We start from the raw sequence: 24,005 nt of genomic DNA, 5'->3' as shown, positions 1-24,005 counted from the left end.
CACATCAACTTTGGAACCATTTCCCACGCGCATCGTCACCTCGTCCTTAGCCAGTGTCCGCTTAATCTGTAGTCCCTGTTTCGAGTTGCAAATATTAGCAACAGAACCAGTATCAAATACCCAGGTGCTACTGCGAGCTCTGGTAAGGTACACATCAATAACATGTATATCACATATACCTTTGTTCACCTTGCCATCCTTCTTATCCGCCAAATACTTGGGGCAGTTCCGCTTCCAGTGACCAGTCTGCTTGCAGTAGAAGCACTCAGTCTCAGGCTTATGTCCAGACTTGGGTTTCTTCTCTTGAGCAGCAACTTGTTTGCTGTTCTTCTTGAAGTTTCCCTTCTTCTTCCCTTTGCCCTTTTTCTTGAAACTGGTGGTGTTATTAACCATCAACACTTGATGCTCCTTCTTGATTTCTACCTCCGCAGCCTTTAGCATTGCGAAGAGCTCGGGAATCGTCTTATCCATCCCTTGCATGTTATAGTTCATCATGAAGCTCTTGTAGCCTGGTGGCAGTAATTGAAGAATTCTGTGAATGACGCTATCATCCGGAAGATTAACTCCCAGTTGGATCAAGTGATTGTTATACACAGACATTCTGAGTATATGCTCACTGACAGAACTATTCTCCTCCATCTTGCAGCTGTAGAACTTATTGGAGACTTCATATCTCTCAATCCGTGCATTTGCTTGCAATATTAACTTCAACTCTTGGAACATCTCATATGCTCCATGACGTTCAAAACGTCGTTGAAGTCCCGGTTCTTAGCCGTAAAGCATGGCACACTGAACTATCAAGTAGTCATTAGCTTTGCTCTGCCAGACGTTCATAACATCTGGTGTTGCTCCTGCAGCAGGTTTGGCACCTAGCGGTGCTTCCAGGACATAATTCTTCTGTGCAGCAATGAGGATAATCCTCAAGTTACGGACCCAGTCCGCGTAATTGCTACCACCATCTTTCAACTTTGCTTTCTCAAGGAACGCATTAAAATTCAACGGAACAACAGCATGGGCCATCTATCTACAATCAACATAGACAAGCAAGATACTATCAGGTACTAAGTTCATGATAAATTTAAGTTCAATTAATCATATTACTTAAGAACTCCCACTTAGATAGACATCCCTCTAATCCTCTGAGTGATCACGTGATCCATATCAACTAAACCATAACCGATCATCACGTGAAATGGAGTAGCTTTCAATGGTGAACATCATTATGTTGATCATATCTACTATATGATTCACGCTCGACCTTTCGGTCTCAGTGTTCCGAGACCATATCTGCATATGCTAGGCTCGTCAAGTTTAACCTGAGTATTCTGCGTGTGCAAAACTGGCTTGCACCCGTTGTAGATGGACGTAGAGCTTGTCACACCCGATCATCACGTGGTGTCTGGGCACGCCGAACTTTGGCAACGGTGCATACTTAGGGAGAACACTTTTATCTTGAAATTTAGTGAGAGATCATCTTATAATGCTACCGTCAATCAAATCAAGATAAGATGCATAAAAGATAAACATCACATGCAATCAATATAAGTGATATGATATGGCCATCATCATCTTGTGCTTGTGATCTCCATCTCCGAAGCACCTCCATGATCACCATCGTCACCGGCGCGACACCTTGATCTCGATCGTAGCATCGTTGTCGTCTCGCCAATCTTATGCTTCTACGACTATCGCTACCGCTTAGTGATAAAGTAAAGCATTACATGGCGATTGCATTGCATACAATAAAGCGACAACCATATGGCTCCTGCCAGTTGCCGATAACTCGGTTACAAACAGTGATCATCTCATACAATAAAATTTAGCATCATGTCTTGACCATATCACATCACAACATGCCCTGCAAAAACAAGTTAGACGTCCTCTACTTTATTGTATGCAATGGCGATTGCATTGCATAAAATAAAGCGACAACCATATGGCTCCTGCCAGTTGCCGATAACTCGGTTACAAACCATGATCATCTCATACAATAAAATTTAGCATCATGTCTTGACCATATCACATCACAACATGCCCTGCAAAAACAAGTTAGACGTCCTCTACTTTGTTGTTGCAAGTTTTACGTGGTTGCTACGGGCTTAGCAAGAAACGTTCTTACCTACGCATCAAAACCACAATGATAGTTTGTCAAGTTGGTGCTGTTTTAACCTTCGCAAGGACTGGGCGTAGCCACACTCGGTTCTACTAAAGTTGAAGAAACTGACACCCGCCAGCCACCTATGTGCAAAGCACGTCGGTAGAACCAGTCTCGCGTAAGCGTACGCGTAATGTCGGTCCGGGCTGCATCATCCAACAATACCGCCGAACCAAAGTATGACATGCTGGTAAGCAGCACTACAAAAAAAAGACACATCCGTGACATTTTGGGCCGAACGATTTTTTTTCTGTCATACATATGACACTTCTATGACGATAATTGTGACAAAACCCGGTATCATCATAGATGTGGTGGGCTCCTACTTCTATGACAAAAAATCATGACAGAAAATGGGCTTTTCGTCCTGGGCGGGCCGGAGACGCAACTGCATGACATTCTTTGGGCCGTCCATGACGGAAAAAACCGTGGTAGAAGCGAGGGGGAGGAAAATTTCGGGGAGTTCCCGGTTACGGTGGAGGTCGGGGGCCGAGCGATGCGCGTTTCTCTCATACACATACGCGCGTGTGTGTGAGGCGTTGGCTCTAACTGGACCCGAGCGAGGCGTTGGGCTCTAACTGAACCCGAGCAATTGCACTGCAGGCTATGCGTTACTGAACCCGAGCGATCGATCGATGGCTGTTAACTGAACCCAATCGAGCGATTCCTTCGCTACTACTGCTAACTGAAGCCGATCGATTGGATGAACAGTGAGCGTTGCGGGGGGGTGGGGGATGGATGAACAGTGAGCGGTGGCGTTGCCTCTGGATGAACAGGACCCCGTGGTGTGGAGGGCTGGATGAACAGTAGACGGTGGAGGGGTGCCCGTGGAGGGGTGGTTGAACAGGACCCCGTGGTGTGGAGGGCTAGATGAACAGTAGACGGTGGAGGGGCGCCCGTGGAGGGGTGGTTGAACAGTAGCCGGTGGAGTAGCGCGCGGTGGAGGCTGGATGAACAGGAGCCCGTGGAGGCTGGAGGAGGTCGACGGTAGCCCGTGGAGGCTGGAGGAGGTCGACGGTGGAGATGAACAGTATCCCGTGGAGTCCCGTTTTGCGGTATGCCACACCCCTCCCGATGAACAAGACCCCTGTTTCGACCGTAGGAGGTCCATTTCGTCCGTTTTGTGGTACGCCACACCCCTCCCGATCAACAGGACCCCCGTTTCGACCGTAGGAGGTCCGTTTCGTCCGTTTTGCGGTACGCCACACCCCTCCCGATCAACAGGACCCCCGTTTCGACCGTAGGAGGTCCGTTTCCTCCGTTTTGCGGTACGCCACACCCCTCCCGATCAACAGGACCCCGTTCCGAACGTAGGAGGTCCGTTTCCTCCGTTTTGCGGTATGCCAGGCCTCGTTTCCATCGCCTGTTCCGTCCAAGCCCTCCCGATGAACACGAGCACGCATTCCGTTCCGACCCAGCCGGTTGGCTCCCACGCGTTCCGTTGCCTCCCGATGAACACGACGCATTCCGTTGCCTCCCCATGAAGACGACGCATTTCGTTGCCTCCCCATGAACATAACGCATTCTGTTGCCTCCCCATGAACACGACGACGACGCTGTTTCTCCGTTTCGACCCAGCCATGTATACGAGCCCTGGCCGTACGTATGCGCGAGTAGGCGTTCGAGACCTCGCCCGTATGTACACATACGTGGCCGTATTTTCTTTCTTGCACCCTGGCCGCTGTAGGTACGTGTACATGCTACGTGCGTGCCTCTACTACGACACGTGCACGCCTCTACATCCACCAGTATATATGTACGTACACGTTCGCGACCAGAATGACAACGCTACGTACGCTTTGACCAGGTGGGTCCCGACTGTCAGGCACTTCCTTGCGTGCGAAGATGTAGCTGGTGGGTCCCAACAGTCAGGGGGGAAACGTTTTTTTTGTGAAATCGGTGGCCCGTCCGGTGGGTCCCTGCCGTCAGGTGGAGGAATAATTATTTTGCAAGTAATAAGGAGGCACTTCCTTGCTGCGGCCGTGGACCCAGCTGGCAGCCTCTCCACGTACAGTCCACGTCTGATGGAAGCCGTTCCTTGACCATGTTGACCACGCCGCGCCGAGAGCACCAGGGCGGTGGACGATGGCGAGGCCTAGGAAGAGGACGATGCGGAGCCGGGGAAGACGCGGCAGTGGATGCCCACGCGTAGAGGAGTACGAGGGTTCACTGGTTCGCTGCGGTGTGAGGCTGCCGTCGCCGCAGAATAACAGGGGGTGTGGGTGAGTAGAGGGATGGCCTGGCCAGCGATGGGAGTAGTAGCGGGCGGTGAGGCCTCCGCCGCATCGCAGCCGGCCACAGGAGGCAGGAGCACGAGGCACGATCGGCGTTGGTTTGGGCGGCTGGAACAAGAAGACCAGAGGTTGAAGAAGCACTACGGTCGTTGGATGGACATCGTACGGTCACTGGAGCTAGAATCATGCATATTGACTAAGTTGACAAAGCCCTCCGTCCCCGTCAACTTAGTAGGCCCACAAGTCAGCCTGCCACTATACTGGGTCCCAGCTAACAGGGGGAGTATTCATTTTTTTTGTGCGTAATAAGGAGGCACTTCCTTGCGTGCGAAGATATAGCTGGTGGGTCCGAGGTGTCAGCGGCGGTAACGTTTTTTTCGCGAAATACAGAGGCCCTTTCGGTGGGTCCCAGATGTCAGGTGGAGGAATCATTATTTTGCGCGTAATAAGGAGGCATTTCCTTGCGTGCGGCCGTGGACCCAGTTGTCGGCCTCCTCACGTACAGTCCACTTCAGATGCATGTCGGTCGTTGACCATGTTGACCAGGCCGCGCCGAGAGCACCAGGGCGGTGGACGACGGCGAGGCCTAGGAAGGGAACGACACGGAGGCAGGGAAGACTCGGCAGTTGTTTCCCACGCGGAGGGGAGTACGACTGTACGAGGGTTTACTGGTTCGTCAGCCGTCGCCGGAGAATAACAGCAGGTGTGGGTGAGTAGAGGGATGGCTAGGCCAGCGATGGGAGTACGGTGGGGCGGTGAGGCCTGCGCGGCAGCAGAGCCGGCCGCGGGGAGGAGGGAGCAGGCAGTCCCGCCGGCGCTTGTTTGAGCGGCTGGAGCAGGAAGAGCAGAGATTGAAGAAGCACGACGGTCGTTGGATGGCCATCCAACAATCACTGCTTGTGCGTCAACCGTTTTTTAGGAAAGCCTCAAATCTGTGGAAAACAGCATACATCCCATCTGCCATTATTTCTAATAATTTACAGCCCATTTGCTAATTATTAAGGTTTTTTTGGAGCCCATATTCTTTTTGTTAGCATTACAGCCCATATTGTGGCCACGGTTAAAAAATTGAAAGAAATTTTGCATATTTCGGTGCGGTCCGAACTGTTTTTAATCCCGAAATTTCGACTCACATTCAAACTGATTTTAAAAATAAATGTATATCAATATAAAATCCAACAAATTCTCCACGCATAAAAATTAATGTAATTTAAAATCGAAATGAAAAAATAGATATTTGAAACTAATTGCCGGTTTGATGTGTTTTAAAAATGTACAACCCATTTCTCATTACTGATGGGCCATTTTCTCGGCCAGACGAATGAAAGCTCTCCTCGTCTTGAAAGATTTGCAGCCCAACAGGCTTGGCAAAGCGACTTACTTGGCAAATCACAAAAAAACTGGGCTGTGGCCGTGGACCCAGCTGTCAGCCTCTCCACGTACAGTACTCTTCCGATGGAATGTCGTTGACCACGTTGACCACGCCGCGCCGAGAGCACCAAGGCGGTGGACGACGGCGAGGCCTAGGAAGGGGACGACGCAGAGCCGGGGAAGACGCGGCAATGGATGCCCACGCGGAGAGGAGTACGAGGGTCCACTGGTTCGGCTGCGGTGTGAGGCTGCCGTCGCCGCAGGGCCTGGCTAGCGGTGGGAGTAGTAGGGGGAGATGAGGCCTCAACGGCAGCACAGCCGGCCACTGGAGGCAGGAGTAGGCGGTCTCCCCGGCGCTGGTTTGGGTGGCTGGTGCAAGAAGAGCAGCGATTGAAGAAGCAGCAGGACCGTTCGATTCAAATCCAACGGTTACTGCTGCTAGAATCGTTTGTTGACTAAGTTGACAAGCCCTGCGTACGCGTCAACTTAGTAGGCGCACAGGTCAGCCTCCCAACCGGTGCGCCCCAGATGTCAGTGGGAGGAATCTTTTTTTTCTCGTAATAAGGAGGCAGTTGATTGCGTGCGGCCAGGCCAGCGGAGGGAGTAGCGTGGGCCGGGGAAGCCTGCGCGGCATCCCAGCGGGCCACAAGAGGAGGGAGCACGCAGTCCCGCCGGCGCTAGTTTAGGCGGCTGGAGCAGGAAGATCAGAGATTCAAGAAGCACGTCGGCCGTTGGATGGACATCCAACAGTCACTGCTGCTAGAATCGTGTGTTCACTGACAAAGCCTTGCGTAAACAAGTCAGCCTCGAAATCGGTGGCGTGTACAGCCCATTTGCTATTATTTTTATAATTTTTACTCATTTTCTAATTCATATGGAATTTATTGTAGCCCGTTTTCCATTTTTAGAATTACTGGCCAATTTCTGGCAGTACCAGGGTCAAAAAATTAACTAAATATGTGGGAAATTTTGAAAATTCGCAAATTTTTGCTGGGGAACAAAATATTCTTAATCCAAAAATTAATAGCCATACTAAAACAAATTTAAAAATAAATTAGTACTATGTCATGTTAAATCCAATGAAATACGTATAAGATATCAGTGAAGAACAAAAACAAAAAAAGAAACTTATATCCCATTTGCTATAAATTTTTTGGAATTTTCAACCCCTTTTGATATTACTTTTAACAGACATTGACCATACTCTTAAGCCAGGCCGGAATGCATCCCTCCTCGTCTTGAAAGATTTGCAGCCCAGTAATTCGGAGAAAACAAATAGGCCTAGCTTGGGTATTCTTCAAAAAGAAATACTGGGCTACCTATTTTCCTAAAGAACTGGTGCATGAGCATTTAGCTTTATTTATTTACTTATTTATGTTTAGGGGACCATGAGCATGTACCTGGGCCGGATTCATGTGAGAGCCTCCCTTCCAGTTAATTATGGGCTTCTCTATTGGGCCTTCATCAGTGGGCTGCATGTTATCAACAAGTGGAAAATGTGTTCCGTACGAAAAATAGTATGCGCTACGTACGGTACAGGGCACTAAAGGATCGAACCATGCAACGACTTCCAAAACATTGTGTTTGTCGTTCTAACAACACATTTATTCAACCAACAGACGAAATATACTACTGATTGTACATTGAAAACAGCAGCAGCAGCAACCAGGGCTGGGGGTGCAACAGAAGCAGTAAGCAGGCCAGAAGAATGAAGACGCAGCTCTCTCTTCCAAACCAAACATCAGCCATCATTACAAAAGGGCTACCAAAAAAGAACAAGTATATGCATCAAACTAAATAAAGATCCTACTACACCAAGTGTATGCATCTAACTAACTGGCTCAGTTAGACGTTACTATTTATTAAGCTGTGGAGATTGGCTGACGGCTTGAACCAGATGGGTGCCTGACGGGGGAAACTCCAGCCAGCAGGTCGAAGTCTGATACTTGCGACCCTCTCTCCTACTTTGGGCTGCAGAGCGTGGCGGCACATATCAGTGTATGGTGCATGCAGAGACGCATGGTACGCTGTGTACACACAGTTTTGCTTCATGAACGAAACCGCGCTGCCATCATGATCCTTGCCGTCGGTTATCTCCTGGTTAATCGGGTAATTCAATCCGACAAACAGAGAGCGTGTACCAAGGCTACTTACCAGCCTCCAGTCAAAAATTCCTGAAGGCCCAGAGAAGCTGGGATCCTGCTCAAAGACCTTGCAGTGACTGTGATTGTACTCCGCGAAATAACACGTCCGGTACGTGCGAACGATCATCAATCTTTCGCCGTTGTCTGATCGAGCCAGGAACCACCTGCAACTGCCATGCCGCTTTTCTTTGAAAGGTTCTGGGATTAGGAAGGGTAGGGACACCAGGCGGCCTACAACATCATATCAAGTTGGAGTCAAATAAAAAAGGGCTCTTGATTTAGTCAAACTTAAGAACAACATGTTATGAGCATGAATATTTTTTCAGCAAATGTTGACAGTAATATAAGCAAGCCATCATGATATCATAGGAAAGTAACATACTGCTGTAACAGTCGTTTGTAGCGATGACTGGAGTAGGCCAGCAATACGTCCAGCCATAGAAGGAGTCGATAGCGTAAATGAAGCCCTTGTGTTCAATGGCATCAGAGAACCATGGAGGATGTATGATCCTGCGATGGACGTGCAGATTTATCCACTTATCGCAGTGACCTGTCAGATAGGCGAGACCGCGGTTGACGAACGCAATTAGCCTGAAGTCTTTATAATTCGCAGATCTTGTGGGCACTTGGCAGATTACAACCTTGAGCAAATCAAACTTGGTATCATGTTGGCTACTATAAGATTCCGAGTATTCTGGGCCGCGGTGCCAAAGCAGTGCAGTGTTAATCGAAGGAAGGGGGATCAATCGCCGGGTGTAGACCTCCACGAGCATCCAGCTGTCGCGACCGTCGACGAGCACCATCCAAGACGTGTTCATGCCGACCCAGTACATACCGTTAATGTAGTTTAGGCTGACGGGGATCGGATCGCAGCCAAGGGGGTTGATGCTCGCCACCCTACGATCGTTATGCTGCGTGACATGGCGTTTCTGAAGATCAGGCGGCATCAGCAAGCAAGGAGCTGGCTTAAAAAGCTCCGGCCTAAGGGCTTTGAGTAAACGGTATAGCCCCGACGAGCACGCGGTGAGCGGCATGGTACTAAGATTGTCCACACGTGAAACAATAAGCTTGATTCCCTCTGTGGGGAGCGAATTCCAGCCACTCTTTTGGCGGACGCTGCTCGGTTCTGCCATTGTTAGTGCTTGGGTTTCGGACGAGGGGGGAGGCGCCTTAGCGGGGATGGAAGATTGGACGAGATTATGTGCGGACAAAGATGGAGAAGCGAATATGTGCTGCGGGAAGTGGACATGTGATGATGACTACAGCACGCCGCTTGACTTACGAGACACATACCAGCAGTGTAGGGTCATGTCGATGCCAGACAACTTGCTTGAGTGATCACAGTACTGGTACTCCCTACAGTGCTATGCCCTAACTTGCTTGAGTAGAGTAGTAGAGTAGGACTCTGCTCTACTACTAGCACCGGAGGAGTAGTATATTCTAATCTAAAATAGTTACCAACTTCAATGCCCGAGCGTGGAACGACTACGAACCGTGCTCAAAGACCGTGTCTACGTGGTGTTTGGACATGGGTGACAACCTCAACGCCAACGGTGCTGCTCCTGTTGCACCGTATGTGTTTCTGTCCTTCCTGTTCGAAATCGTGGTAGAATTCATGTTTGTACTATGTATCCTACTACTATGCTAGTCCACATGATTAGTTTCATCTCTGTTATAGCCGTCATGATTTATTTTGTGCTTATTCGGATTAAATCTCGTAGTAACTTGCTCATATATTCAACTGGCGCAACATCCCCTACAGCCACTCCCGTTTCATGGACGGCCTGAAGTTAAGTAATAGCTATGTGGGCATATTTGTTGGAGTAAATTACGGGGGAGCGAAGGGGTGGAAATATTGCTGGTCACAACGAATTGGACAAGCGTGGGGGGAGGAGAGTCATGCATGCAGATTTTTTCACACAGGGTGGAGTGGTGGGACCGCCGGAGGGAGAAGGAGAGTTTGGCAGGCATATTGTTTCCACACATGGAGAGGAAAAGATTTGGAGACGAACGGGCTTCCTGCAGGTATGGGGAACGGTGCATAATATGTCATCTTGCATGCCGGGCTAGGTATAGTCTCAAGTCATTAAAAACATACACGCCCCACACATGTTCATATTTCAAGGTGCACTAAATTATTGCATGCGATGATTAAGGCTGTCCATAATGGTGGTATCTTAGCTGGTATCATGCACACCGGAATAGCAAACATGCTGATGTGGCAAATAATTAAAGAAGAGAGGGGGGTTAGAGTAACTAGTGTTCATGCATGCATTGGTAAACACATTTTTTTGTGAAGAACGACACACTAGTTGAGTACTTTTGCAGACTTCAAAAACTATTCCACCGCCTCTACTATCTTGCTAAGAGTAGGTGAAATTTTTGAATTGAGCCCTTTAAACTAGAAGGGAGGTAGTGGTACTCTAAGGCTGGTCATAGTGGGGAGTAACTCAGACTAGTAACATGCATATGTTACTAGTCTATGTTACTACCTCTATAGTGCATAGTATCATAGGTGGTCTCATTTATTGCCATGGATGACACATAGTAGCATCACATTTATTATGTTACGGTATCTACCTATGTTACTATAACCATCTCTCTCTTCTTTAATTGCCTACCACATTAGCATGTTTGCGAGTCCCAAGTGCATGATACTACTTATGTTACCCCCACTATGGCCAGCCTAATAGCTAACCTTGTTGTGAACTAGTCTGCATTGTGCATTTAAGTTTTGTCTGAAGTCAATGTACCTCTACTTTCACCAGACTTATAGAAAAATGTGTCAACATTCACAATGTCAAATCAATATTTTTACACTCATTATAAAACGTAGTTCTTATACTCATTATAATCAGTATTGTAGATATTGATATTTTTAGTATAAATTTGGTCGTGGGATTTCATTGATGCCTGTCAAAGCATGGAGGAAGCGGAGCTTAGGGCTTGCATTGCCGGTCTCTACATAGGTATTTCTCTTCATAATCCTGTAATTTTAGAGACTGATTGCGCTTTTGTGGTAGCGTCTCTTGCATCGGGAGACTATGACAGGTCTGCTATGCGTGACCTGAAGATGAAAGCGTTGAGCATCTCGAAGTTGATCAACAATCTTCAATTGTCAAAGATTAGTCGTTCGGCCAATAAGGTGGCACACTTAATCGCTAAGTATAGCTTTGACAATAGATCAGATGGTATTCTTGTAAATAACGTACCACCCTGTGTGGTGAATATTGTATCGAATGAGTGTACTGGTGTGGCTGGTTAATTAATATAAGGTGGTGTTCAAAAAAAGTATAAATTTGGTCAAACACTTTGCCAACGGTTGACGGGAGTAAAAAGGACCAGAGGGAGTATCATGCATGCAGAGTAGGCAACAAAAATTGCTTGTCTAAAAAAAGGCAAAAAAATTGCTCATTTATAGCCGGTCGAAGTCTCAAAGGGCGCGACCGCGCGAGGGAGGCGAAGGTCGTGGGAGGCGCGATGTTTGACGGAATTAAGTGAAGTTACATCCACGCGCCGGCATGGCGTGCGAACAGGAAGAAGCTATACCGTCGGGCCTATGATATGGGTCTAGTAGACATGACATCTAGTGGGTCCCGCATAGTTCTCGAGAACTCTTTGGGGGCTTGCAGCCGTTTATCCACCGGGCAAGCCAGCAACCCCACGCCGTTCGCACGCCCTACTCGTCCCCGTCTTCTACCTTACAACAGTTTGCTCCCAGTCGTCCCGTCCTTTCACATTAGTTCGCTCCCAGTTTTTTTTGCGGGGTACAACAGTTCAACTTCTCCTAACCCTCCTCCAAAATCCATGGCCTCCCAAATCTCCATGGTCGCCGCTGAGTACCAGGTTAGAGCCATCACCGGCGATCAGTTCATCGTCATCTACACACGTGGATCCGAGACGGTGAAAGCATGGCTTGCTCGCTTCCTACGCATGTTCAACAGTTCAACGGATGGGTGGGTCGCTGGGCTAGATGTTGAGTACACCACAGTCCTGGGACAAGAGAAGGATCTAAAGGACGAAGAGAGGAAGAAGCCCGCCGTGATCTTGGTTTGCGTACATAACGTTTGCTTGGTCTACCACATATGCCATGCCGACATTGAGTGCCAGGATTTTAAGAACTTCCTCAAGGACAAAAGAGTGAAATTTGTTACTGTAGGCTTTAAGAACGACAGGGATGTCCTGCGTCGGATAGGTCTCGTTGTAGGCCAGCCCTTCGATCTCCAGAAGGCAAGCCTGGTGTCCTCCTCTCAACCTTCAATGCTGACCCTGGCAGCAGCCATGATTGATCCTTCGTACGCTAAACTGAAGAAACCTCATCACGAGTTTCATCATGCATGGGAGTCGAAGACATTAGATGAAGATCACATCCTGTACGCAGCAATGGATGCCTACCTTTGTTTAAATATCTACAAGGGTTGGATGAAGAAGCAGAGCCCAGTGTCCGGTTCAAGCAAAGAAGCGTCGGCGAAGAGGAAGAGGAAGAGGGATGAGGACGAAGTCGAGGACGTGGACTCGGACTCCGAGTAGGTGGCAGTGCCGTCGCTCATGCTGGTTCTACTGCAGTGTCAAGCGGACTAGTTGCTTAGTTTATTTTCAAGGGTGTGTTGTGCTGAGGCCCCAGCAGAACTATGTTTATGTTCTTGCTCGTTATTTGAACTCTTTAGTACGTATAGTAGTACTAGTACTATGTCTTACTACTGTTCTTCTTGCAGTTGGTACTACTGCTCGTATCTTCGTGTTCCTACTGTACTTAATATGTTCGTACTAGTAGTATAATTTGGGTCAGTCGATTTGTGAAAGAAGTTCAATGGAGCGAAGGAAGAAGACGGCAGAAGAGGTGGAAGAAGCCCTTCTAGCCATCCATGTTGCATCAAACGGCTCACATGAGTCGACTGACCCAAATTGCTCCTTCAGATTGCAGGATCCACGTGGAATTCAAGGTCTCGAAGGTAGATTCCGCGTCCGCACCCGGTTTGCGGGCTCGACGCGCGCGCGACCGGCTTCCGCCGCGACAGCCACCATGCGCGCCTCCTCCGCGCGGGCGGAGACGACAATGACACGCTAGTTCCCCCTCGCCGGCTTGCTAGAGCACGCGCTCATCCTCCTCTTCGTACGCTGCGTGCATAGACGCGGCTCCACCAGCTGCTCGCGTGCTTGGCAGGGCGGCGGCATCGCGAGGAGGGACTGCAGACGACGTGAGCGGGCGAGCCTTCGGCTTCATGGCACAGAAATTGTTGGCCGGAGCAGGCGGGCGCCGGCATGCGCAACGGCGGCGGCGGCATATAGATGAGTGCGCGTGTGGGAGCTTACTTTAGTTTTATATATAAGGCTGGTCAAACTTAAAAGAAAACCGTACTAGTACACGTAAACATTAGACTTAGGCAGCGCTTTTATTAGTTAGTACCACAGCCACGATACGGAATCCTGTGCAAGCGCGTGAACCGCGGCCGCGCGGTTGATCGAACGGTGCGTCACCGTGTCGCGCTCGAAGGACATCCAGCGAACCTTTTTGTGTGTGTGAAAACAATCCTCGAATATTACTCAACTTTTTTTTTCCTGTGAAAGTTCTTGACGCTGCAATATTTCCATATATTTGAATTTAGCTCCAGTTCGTGTTTATTTGGATTTGGACGTTTTAGGTGCGCCCTAGTTTTTTTAATAATGATTTTGTGTGTGTGACTGAGAGAGAACGTGTGTATGTGTCCATATGTGTGTTGTGGCGGAAGGGTAATGTGGAGACGATGTGCGTGTGATACAGACATAGAGAGGTGTGAATGTGCAAATGATCATGCATGAGTGAGACATAGACAGATGCCGATACGTTGTGTATACATGAGAGAACGGTCTTCTAGTTTACTTGTGTGTGTGTGTGAGAGAGAGAGAGAGGGGGAGAGAGACAGAGAGAGGAGCATCCGTAACACAACAACCATCTCTCTCGATTCGTCCGTCCCTCGCACGGTCGCATGCAACACATGCATCAACGCGCACATTTTGACACCCTCGCCCGGCCCCTGCCCACCTCAAGGCCCGCACAATCTCTTCGTGAATACCCATTTCTCTCCTTAGGTTTGTTTTCTCTCAATATCTGACACACACACACAGAGACACACGCAGCACAACACACACACACACTCCCCCGAGCACACAATTCATCCCCATCCAAGGTTATACGGCGACCACTCTCGCTTGTGCTTCTTTGCACCCCAACATGCACAACACCTCAATCTTCAAAGAGGGCATCGAACAGATCGAATACGGCGACCACAACAAGTCAAGACCATGCGTAAATTAATTATATTTTAGTCATTTTTTGTGTTCTAAAATGCCTGCCGGCTCGCGGAAGGACGTGTTGCCAGCACACGCGCGGATTCAATGAGGCAGGCGGGGCAGTCTTAAGCTGGTTGCACGCGGCGAGGAGGCGTGCTCAGCCGGGCCTGCAGCGAGTGCGGCCCTCTTGGCCGACACGCCGGTTCAATGCCTGCGCTATGAGAGGCCGCGTCCGTGTCAGAGCAATCACTCCCTCTAGTCGTTTTTTGTTTGGGTATAACAAAATCTCGTTCTCCATTCACATTTTACAAGTAAAATTCGTGGACAAACTTTGACCCAAAGTACGATGGGGACTAGTAAACCAGAATGGAGGTAGTAATTTTTTTAATCAAAGAAGGGTTTCCCCTTCCGATTTTCATTACTGAAAACTAGCATCTAAATCTAAACCATAGTATTTGCCCTAGAACTACCAGGTTCAACATCTCGCAACATAAACCCATACAACCTCCATCGCAAAAAAAACCATACAACCATATGCCAAGGAGGTACGTAGTACTATGAATTCCATTTTCGCTCCATACCAATCGTTCTAAAAACTACTTACTACTTATAACGCGCCATTGAAAATCGGAACTCTTAACCCCGCTAAGAAACGATATTTTAAACGTGGATACTCGATCTGTGGCAACTACGAGCCACCGCGCTCCAAGTCGTTCACTTGTGGTCCCGACCATCAACTCCTACGGATCAAATTATCACGCGAGCTGACTATTCCTACAAAGGTGCACCACCACGTACCCGGTACCCGCGAATGCAGCAATCGTGCACCTAGGGTTTTAGGGTTTATTTGTTAACGTCGCCTTTACGTAACACTCATGTGTGCGAGACAACGAGAGGCCGACTGCGTGCGTGCGCCTCTTCTCTTCGTATATGTACTCCACCGTTTGTCTGGTGTCCAAAAAATTATAATAACTACTAGCAATGTGCCAATGCGTTGCCACACGATCAAAGTAGATTAATACATATTCACCGATTTGATAGAAAAAAAGTCTAGTTTTGAAATACGTATATCACTAAAAATATGTTATGTTTCACTCAAAATATATTCCTTTGGCGGTTTTGATGAGATAAGGGAGGAATGTTGTTGGTTTCAAGATTCGAGAAGTGGTATATGTCTAATTTCTACTCTTACTAGCAAGATGTCTGTGCGTTGCACGGAACATCAAGATCGTGTGGGAGAAAAGGATGAACGAGGGAAGGCCTTATCTGCAAATGTGGTGAAGAGTGCGGGTAAATTGCCATATTTTCCTTCCTATCCGTCAGATATAAATCGGACGACCTACTTTGCAGGATGGCAGGCCCACCATCATCACCAACTCTATTTTTTTATCCCTACTCTTATAAAAAGCATTGTCGGTGATGATCGTGTGCCTGCCATCCTGCAATATAGGCCGTCCGATCTATATCTGACGGATATGAAGGAAACTATGGCAATTTTGCAAAAAGATACCCACACCCCTCTCCACATTTGCAAATAAGGCCTTCCCTCGTTCATCCTTTTCCCCCACAAGATAAACTACTCATACAAATGCATCTTGATGTTCCGTGCGACGCATGGGCATCTTGCTAGTTGTTGCAAAAAGCCCATGTGTGTGTGAGAGAGAGGGAGAGTGGAGGAGGACGAAGTGCATGTGTGACAAAGACACAAGGAGTGTGTGTGCGATAGGTATCAGCTTAAAATGAGGCGATAGTGTGTGTGTGTGCACGATCGAGAGGGCGTGTCTCAAGAAGGGAAGAAAAATATACATAGATACAAGGACGGGAGACAGACATGTATGCGATGGTGGAAGCATGAGTGTGCGGGTGTATAAACCTATCTAGAGGCTAGCTAGTCGATAAATGTTTGTGAGAGAAATACGAGTCGGGGTGCGAAAGCGAGAGTTTTGTGTGTGTGAGAGAGAGACGGTAGTCGGGAAGGAGAGTGGAAGCAGGAGTTGTGTGTGTGTGTGTCTGTGAGAGAGAGAGAGAGGAGACGGTAGTCGGGGTTGTCTGATCGGTAAACAAATGAATAATGTCAGTCTGGGATGGAGACGAAAAGGAGACCGCAACAAATGTTGTGTCTACAGGAGAGAGAGAGTAATTTTAGTGGTATGAGTCATATGTAAAGACATATAGGGTGTGTGAGAGAATCCCATAGAGAGAAAGACAAAGTGAAAGACGAGTGGAGACTGTGTGTGTGGCGGTGAAAAAGAAAGCTTAGGTACCGAGTGATACCAGAGAACAGTAGAGACGTGAGAGATAATGAAAACTGTGTAATCTATAATGATAGGGAGAGTGTGACACTTCTCAAGGGAGACGTCGAGAGACCATGTTTGCGAGGATAGGAGAAACCAGAAGTGAGCGTGCGGGTGAGCTGGAGAAAATTGAGTGACAGCTACCTGAAGGAGCATGCATGCGAGAGAGATGGGCGTGAAAGGAGTGAACAAAAAAGGGATTCAAATATTTGAATTCGAGATGATGATACATGAAATCCATACTCGAACCAAAATTGATCTATCAAAAATGCATACTCATATGAATTCTTGCACATCTATGTTATTTAATATGTAGATATTACTGAGCCATACATTTTAGTAGAACATAATTTGGTTAAATTTTTTCGAATTCAACCTTAAGATTTCGAGATCGTTGTATTTGTAAATCATATTATACATATAAAGGAGCAGAATTCTTTGTTGTGCTTTTGAAAGTATATATAAAAAATGATGTATATAGAATGTAATTCCAATTGAAAATGGATCCCGCCCGAAAAAAATAGAATACAAACGGGATTCGAATTGAGTTGGCACGGTAAACGTGCACTCTGCAAAATTTGAACAAAGTGGGGAAAGTCGTAGTAACCGCCCGAAACCAAAATCTGCGAGATGGAAATCACTACTGCCTATCCCTGCCACGCAAAGCCTATCTGCTGGATATCTATAGGTTTCGATAGGGGTAGGTTTGTAATTTCACCCAAACATGACGTAACCGCCTCTCACCCGGATTCATACACGGTGGGCGCCAAAAAACAGTGTGTCCTCGGCCGAAATCGACTCCCTCCCCGATTCATATTCATACACGGTGGGCGCCAAAAACAAACTCTCGTCGGCAAATATTCGGTGTATGCGAGATTACCGTCCTATTCCCAACCGACTAATGTTGCTGTGATGTAGTAGAAATTTGAAACGGGGGCTAAGTTTGTAAATTTCCTCGCATTTGAGACAAGCGCGCCCTGAATACATGGTTCCCCCTTCCTCTCTACCTTCCTTTTCCCCATTCGTACTCCGTGGGCGCCAAAACACCCTCTCCACCCCACCCTCCTCCGTCCGCCGCCGTCCGCCACCCCATCCACCGCCGTCCTCCTCCACCATGCCGGAGCTGATACCCCGACGCCGCCGTCCATTACAAGAGATCGACCTCTCTCATCCACGGCTTCGGACCGGGATCCTTGCATCCCGTCCTCTCGCTTCATCCCCGCCGTCGTCCACCTTGCCGGCGCCGCTCCTACGACCGTCTCGTCCACCGCGCCCCACCGCCACCGTCTACCCTCCTAGATCTTCTTCCACGCCGCCGACAGCCATCGCTACCGCAGCACCGTCAAATTCTCAGCAGATGCGCACACGGCGCCGCACCATAGGCGGTACTCTTTCGTATCTGCTCAACTTATTTATCTGAGCAAGAAAATAGATCGCCACTGCTTTACTCTGATTTCTTGTCTTGGTTGCGAAGTTGCCTTTGTCCGGTTTGCACCTTCAGATCCGCCATGGCATGCTCAACACTATACTCCCAATGCTTATGGTTTTCCACTTTTATATTCCACACTAATTAAATCACAGTAAAATGAGTGAATACAAGTGTGGAATATAAAAGTAATTGGGTCAGTCGATTTTTCAGAGCTCGCCGGAGTTCGCCGGTGCGATCGAAGGGGCTCGGGTGGTTGTGGGGCCTCGCCGAACGAAGAAAACTCGACGCGGGTGGTGGTTGGGGCGGGGGTGGGGGCGGGGGTGCTGGAGGAACACAGGCGGTGGGGGCCGGTGGTCCGGCCGGCGGCCCATGCGGTGTTCTGTATGGGAAGAATCAGAGACGAGGAAGAAGAAGGGTTAGGAAACGTAGGATCTTCATCCAACCGCCTGAAATGGTCGAGAGACAGCTGGGAGTTGCATTCTTAATGCGCTCTGGTTCATCATGTGTGGGCACTGCGCAACCAACATTTTATTATCCAAAATCTGCTTGCTCTTCTTTACCATGTTCCTCTTCCGTTCTTCTTTAATATGTACTCTCTCCGTTCCTAAATACAAGTCTTTGTATAGATTCCACCATGGACTACATATGGAGCAAAATGAGTGAATCTACACTCTAAAATGTATCTGGATACATCTGTATGTGATCCATAGTGGAAATCTCTACCAAGACTTATATTTTGGAACGGAGGGAGTATGATAGTAGTACAGTATGTTCCTTGTACTGAAGATGAGCAGGGACATTTGCAGTGTAGAGGTCTATACGGTCGGTTGTGATGGACACTTTGAGCCTCTTTGATTCGTAGGATCTTGTAAACATAGGAATAGGATTTGTAGTGGCCTGCCCACTTGAATCCTATAAGAATAGCAAGGAAATGCGGGGAGCTGTGTCGCCTTTGAGAGTTACACTGATATTAACAGTACCGCACCTTCACTTGAAGAGAGCTGGTATCCGAAGCCTTTCTAGCCGTACCGGCAATACTAGCACATATATTTCAGCAGGTTCCACTTTGCTGATTTTACTCTGATGCTTAAGGTTTTCCCGTTATATCTACAGTATGATCTGTGTAGCTGCTTTGTGTCGCACTAGCAGCAGTCCACTCTTGAAGCTAAACACTGCAATGACTTACAAAATTGGCACCAAGGCATTGAGTGCCATTCTGGATGCAATGAAACTCATACGCTCCCCACCTGTTGATAATGGGCTAGGGATAACTTATTTTAGCGTTGATATTTTGAAAGACATGGTTGCTTGTTGATATGCTTGAGTATTTAAGTCTCATGTCAAAACTAGACTATTGCTTTGAACCATATAAAAGTCCAAAAGTCTATGCTATAAAGAAAAGAATATGTGATGAATATGTTAGGCAGCATTCCACATCAAAAATTCTGTTTTTATCATTTACCTACTCGAGGACGAGCAGGAATTAAGCTTGGGGATGTTGATACGTCTCCAACATATCTATAATTTTCGATTGTTCCATGCTGTTATATTATCATTCTTGGTACTAACCTATTGACATAGTGCCCAGTGCCAGTTGCTATTTTCTGCATGTTTTTTACATCGGAGGAAATCAATATCAACGGAGTCCAAATGCAGCGAAACTTTTTATGGATTTTTTATGGACCAGAAGACATCCAATGGGCCAGAGAACCACCTGGGGGTGCCGGGGGGGCACAACCCACAAGGGCGCGCCCAGGTGGGTTGTGCCCACCTCAGCAGCCTCCCGCACCGCCTCTTTGCTCTATAAATACCCCAATATTCCAAAAACCCTAGGGGAGTCAACGAAAATCAATTCCAGCCACCGCAAGTTCCAGAAACCACAGATCCAATCTAGACACCATCACGGAGGGATTCATCATGCCCATTGGTGCCTCTCCGATGATGCATGAGTAGTTCTTTGTAGACCTACGAATCCCGTAGTAAGTAGCTAGATGGCTTGCTCTCTCTCTCTTTTGATTCTCAATACAATGGTCTCTTGGAGATCCATATGATGTAACTCTTTTTGCGGTGTGTTTGTTGGGATCCGATGGACTTTGAGTTTATGATCAGATCTATCTTTTTATCCATGAAAGTTATTTGAGTCTTCTTTGATCTCTTATATGCATGATTGCTTATAGCCTTGTATTTATTCTCCAATATTTGGGTTTTGTTTGGCCAACTTGATCTATTTATCTTGCAATGGGTAGAGGTGCTTTGTGATGGGTTCGACCTTACGGTGCTTGATCCCAGTGATAGAAGGGGAACCGACACGTATGTATCGTTGCTATTAAGGACAACAAGATGGGGTCTATTTCTACATAAGTAGATCTTATCTACATCATGTCATCATTCTTATTGCATTACTCCATTTTTGCATGAACTTAATACACTACATGCATGCTGGATAGCGGTCGACGTGTGGAGTAATAGTAGTAGATGCAGGCAAGAGTCGGTCTACTAATCTTGGACGTGGCCTATATAATGATCATTGCCTAGATATCGTCATGATTATTTGAAGTTCTATCAATTCCCCAACAGTAATTCGTTTACCCACCGTTTGCTATTTTTCTCGAGAGAAACCACTAGTGAAATCTACGGCCCCCGGGTCTCTTCTTTATTATATTTTCCTTTGCAATCTATTTCTATTTGCTTTAATTTTCTGATCTATTAAACCAAAAATACAAAAATACCTTGCTGCAATTTATTTTATTTGGCGATCCATCTATCAATTTATTACAACTTTCTCACGTCCATTTGCCAATTTCTGGCGCCGTTGCCCGAAAGGGATTGACAACCCCTTTAATACGCCGGGTTGCGAGTATTTTTTATTTGTGTGCATGTACCGTTCACGTAGTGTTGCATGGTTCTCCTACTGGTTCGATAACCTTGGTCTCATCACTGAGGGAAATACCTACCGTTGCTGTGCTGCATCATCCCTTCCTCTTTGGGGAAATACCGACATAGTTCTAGCAGTCATCATGCTCCCCTCTTATGGCCCATATGGCCCATATCTTCCCCCCGGGGGTTTCGGTAACCCCCTGGTACTCCGATAATTACCTGATACACTCCGAAACACTTCCGGTGTCCGAATACCATAGTCCTATATATCAATATTTACCGCTCGACCATTTAGAGACTCTTAATCATGTCTTTGATCTCATCCGGGACTCCGAACAACATTCAGTTACCAAATCACATAACTTATATAATAGTAATTCGTCATCGAACGTTAAGCGTGCGGACCCTACGGGTTCGAGAACTATGTAGACATGACCGAGACACCTTTCCGGTCAATAACCAATAGCGGAACCTGGATGCTCACATTGGCTCCTACATATTCTACAAAGATCTTTATCGGTTGAACTGTTATGACAACATACGTTATTCCCATTGTCCATCAGTATGTTACTTGCCCGAGATTCAATCGTCGGTATCTTCATACCTAGTTCAATCTCGTTACCGGTAAGTCTCTTTACTCGTTCTGTAATACATCATCCTGCAACTAACTCATTAGTCACTTTGCTTGCAAGGCTTCTTATTATGTGTATTACCGAGAGGGCCCAGAGATACCTGTCCGATACTCGGAGTGACAAATCCTAATCTTGATCTATGCCAACTCAACAAACACCTTCGGATATACCTGTACAGCATCTTTATAATCACCCAGTGAAGTTGTGACGTTTGATAGCACACAAGGCATTCCTCCTATATCCGGGAGTTGCATAACCTCATAGTCAAAGGAATATGTATTTGACATGAAGAAAGCAATAGCAATAAAACTGAACGATCATAATGCTAAGCTAATGAATGGGTCTTGTCCATCACATCATTCTCCTAATGATGTGACCCCGTTATCAAATGACAAGTCATGTCCATGGTTAGGAAACCTTAACCATCTTTGATCAACGAGCTAGTCAAGTAGAGGCTCACTAGGGACAAAGTATTTGTCTATGTATTCACACATGTATTTAGGTTTTCGATCAATACAATTATAGCATGAATAATAAACATTTATGATGAATAAGCAAATATAAAATAACAACTTTATTATTGCCTCTAGGGCATAGTTCCTTTAGTCTCCCACTTGCACTAGAGTCAATAATCTAGATTACATTGTAAAGATTCTAACACCCATGCAGTCTTGGTGCTGATCATGTTTTCCTCGTGCAAGAGGCTTAGTCAACGGGTCTGCTACATTCAGATCCGTATGTATTTTGCAAATCTCTATGTCTCCCTCCTTGAATTGATCACGGATGGAGTTGAAGCGTCTCTTGATGTGTTTGGTTCTTTTGTGAAATCTGGATTCCTTCGCCAAGGCAATTGCTCCAGTATTGTCACAAAAGATTTTCATTGGAACCGATGCACTAGGTATTACACCTAGATCAGATATGAATTCCTTCATCCAGACTCCTTCATTTGCTGCTTACGAAGCAGCTATATACTTCGCTTCACACGTAGATCCGGCCACGACGCTCTGCTTGGAACTGCACCAACTGACAGCTCCACCATTCATAATAAATACATATCCGGTTTGTGACTTAGAGTCATCCGGATCAGTGTCAAAGCTAGCATCGACCTAACCATTTACGACGAGCTCTTTGTCACCTCCATAAACGAGAAACATATCCTTGGTCCTTTTCAGGTACTTCAGGATGTTCTTGACCGCTGTCCAGTGATCCACTCTTGGATTACTTTGGTACCTCCGTGCTAGACTTATGGCAAGGCACACATCAGGTCTGGTACACAACATATCATACATGATAGAACCTATGGCTGAGGCATAGGGAATGACTTTCATTTTCTCTCTATCTTCTGCAGTGGTCGGGCATTGAGTCTGACTCAATTTCACACCTTATAACACAGGCAAGAACCCTTTCTTTGACTGATCCATTTTGAACTTCTTCAAAACTTTATCCAGGTATGTGCTTTGTGAAAGACCTATTAAGCCGCTTGGTCTATCTCTATATATCTTGATGCCCAATATATAAGCAGCTTCACCGAGGTCTTTCATTGAAAAACTCTTATTCAAGTATCCTTTTATCCTATCCAGAAATTCTACATCATTTCCAATGAACAATATGTCATCCACATATAATATTAGAAATGCTATAGAGCTCCCACTCACTTTCTTATAAATACGGGCTTCTCCGAAAGTCTGTATAAAACCATATGCTTTGATCACCTCATCAAAGCGTATATTCCAACTCCAAGATGCTTGCACCAGTCCATAGATGGATCGCTGGAGCTTGCACACTTTGTTAGCACCTTTAGGATCGACAAAACCTTCTGGTTGCATCATATACAACTCTTCTTTAAGAAATCCATTAAGGAATGCAATTTTGACGTCCATTTGCCAGATTTTATAATCATAAAATGCGGCAATTGTAACATGATTCGGACAGACTTAAGCATCGCTACGGGTGAGAAAGTCTCATCGTAGTCAACTCCTTGAACTTGTCGAAAACCTTTCGCTACAAGTCGAGCTTTGTAGACAGTAACATTACCATTAGCATCAGTCTTGTTCTTGACGATCCATTTATTCTCTATGGATCGCCGATCATCGGGCAAGTCCACCAAAGTCCACACTTTGTTCTCATACATGTATCCTATCTCAGATTTCATGGCCTCAAGCCATTTATCGGAATCTGGGCTCATCATAGCTTGCTCCTAGTTTGTAGGTTCGCCATTGTCTAGTAACATGACTTCCAGAACAGGATTACCGTACCACTCTAGCGCGGATCATGCTCTGGTTGACCTACGAGGTTCGGTAGTAACTTGATCTGAAGTTTCATGGTCATCACCATTAGATTCCTCTCTAGTTGGTGTAGGCATCACGGGAACGGATTTCTCTAATGAGCTACTTTCCAAATTGAGAGAAGGTACAATTACGTCATGAAGTTCCACTTTCCTCCCACTCACTTCTTTCGAGAGAAACTCCTTCTCTAGAAACGTTCCATTCTTGGCAACAAAGATCTTGCCTTCGGATCTGTGGTAGAAGGTGTACCGAATTTTTTCCTTAGGGTATCCTATGAAGACGCACTTCTCCGATTTGGGTTCGAGCTTATCAGG

Source organism: Aegilops tauschii, chromosome 7 (genome assembly GCF_002575655.3).
Source record: "Aegilops tauschii subsp. strangulata cultivar AL8/78 chromosome 7, Aet v6.0, whole genome shotgun sequence".
Taxonomy (NCBI): Eukaryota; Viridiplantae; Streptophyta; class Magnoliopsida; order Poales; family Poaceae; genus Aegilops; species Aegilops tauschii.
The sequence above is the reverse complement of the archived record's forward strand: the minus strand, read 5'-3'. Positions refer to the sequence as shown.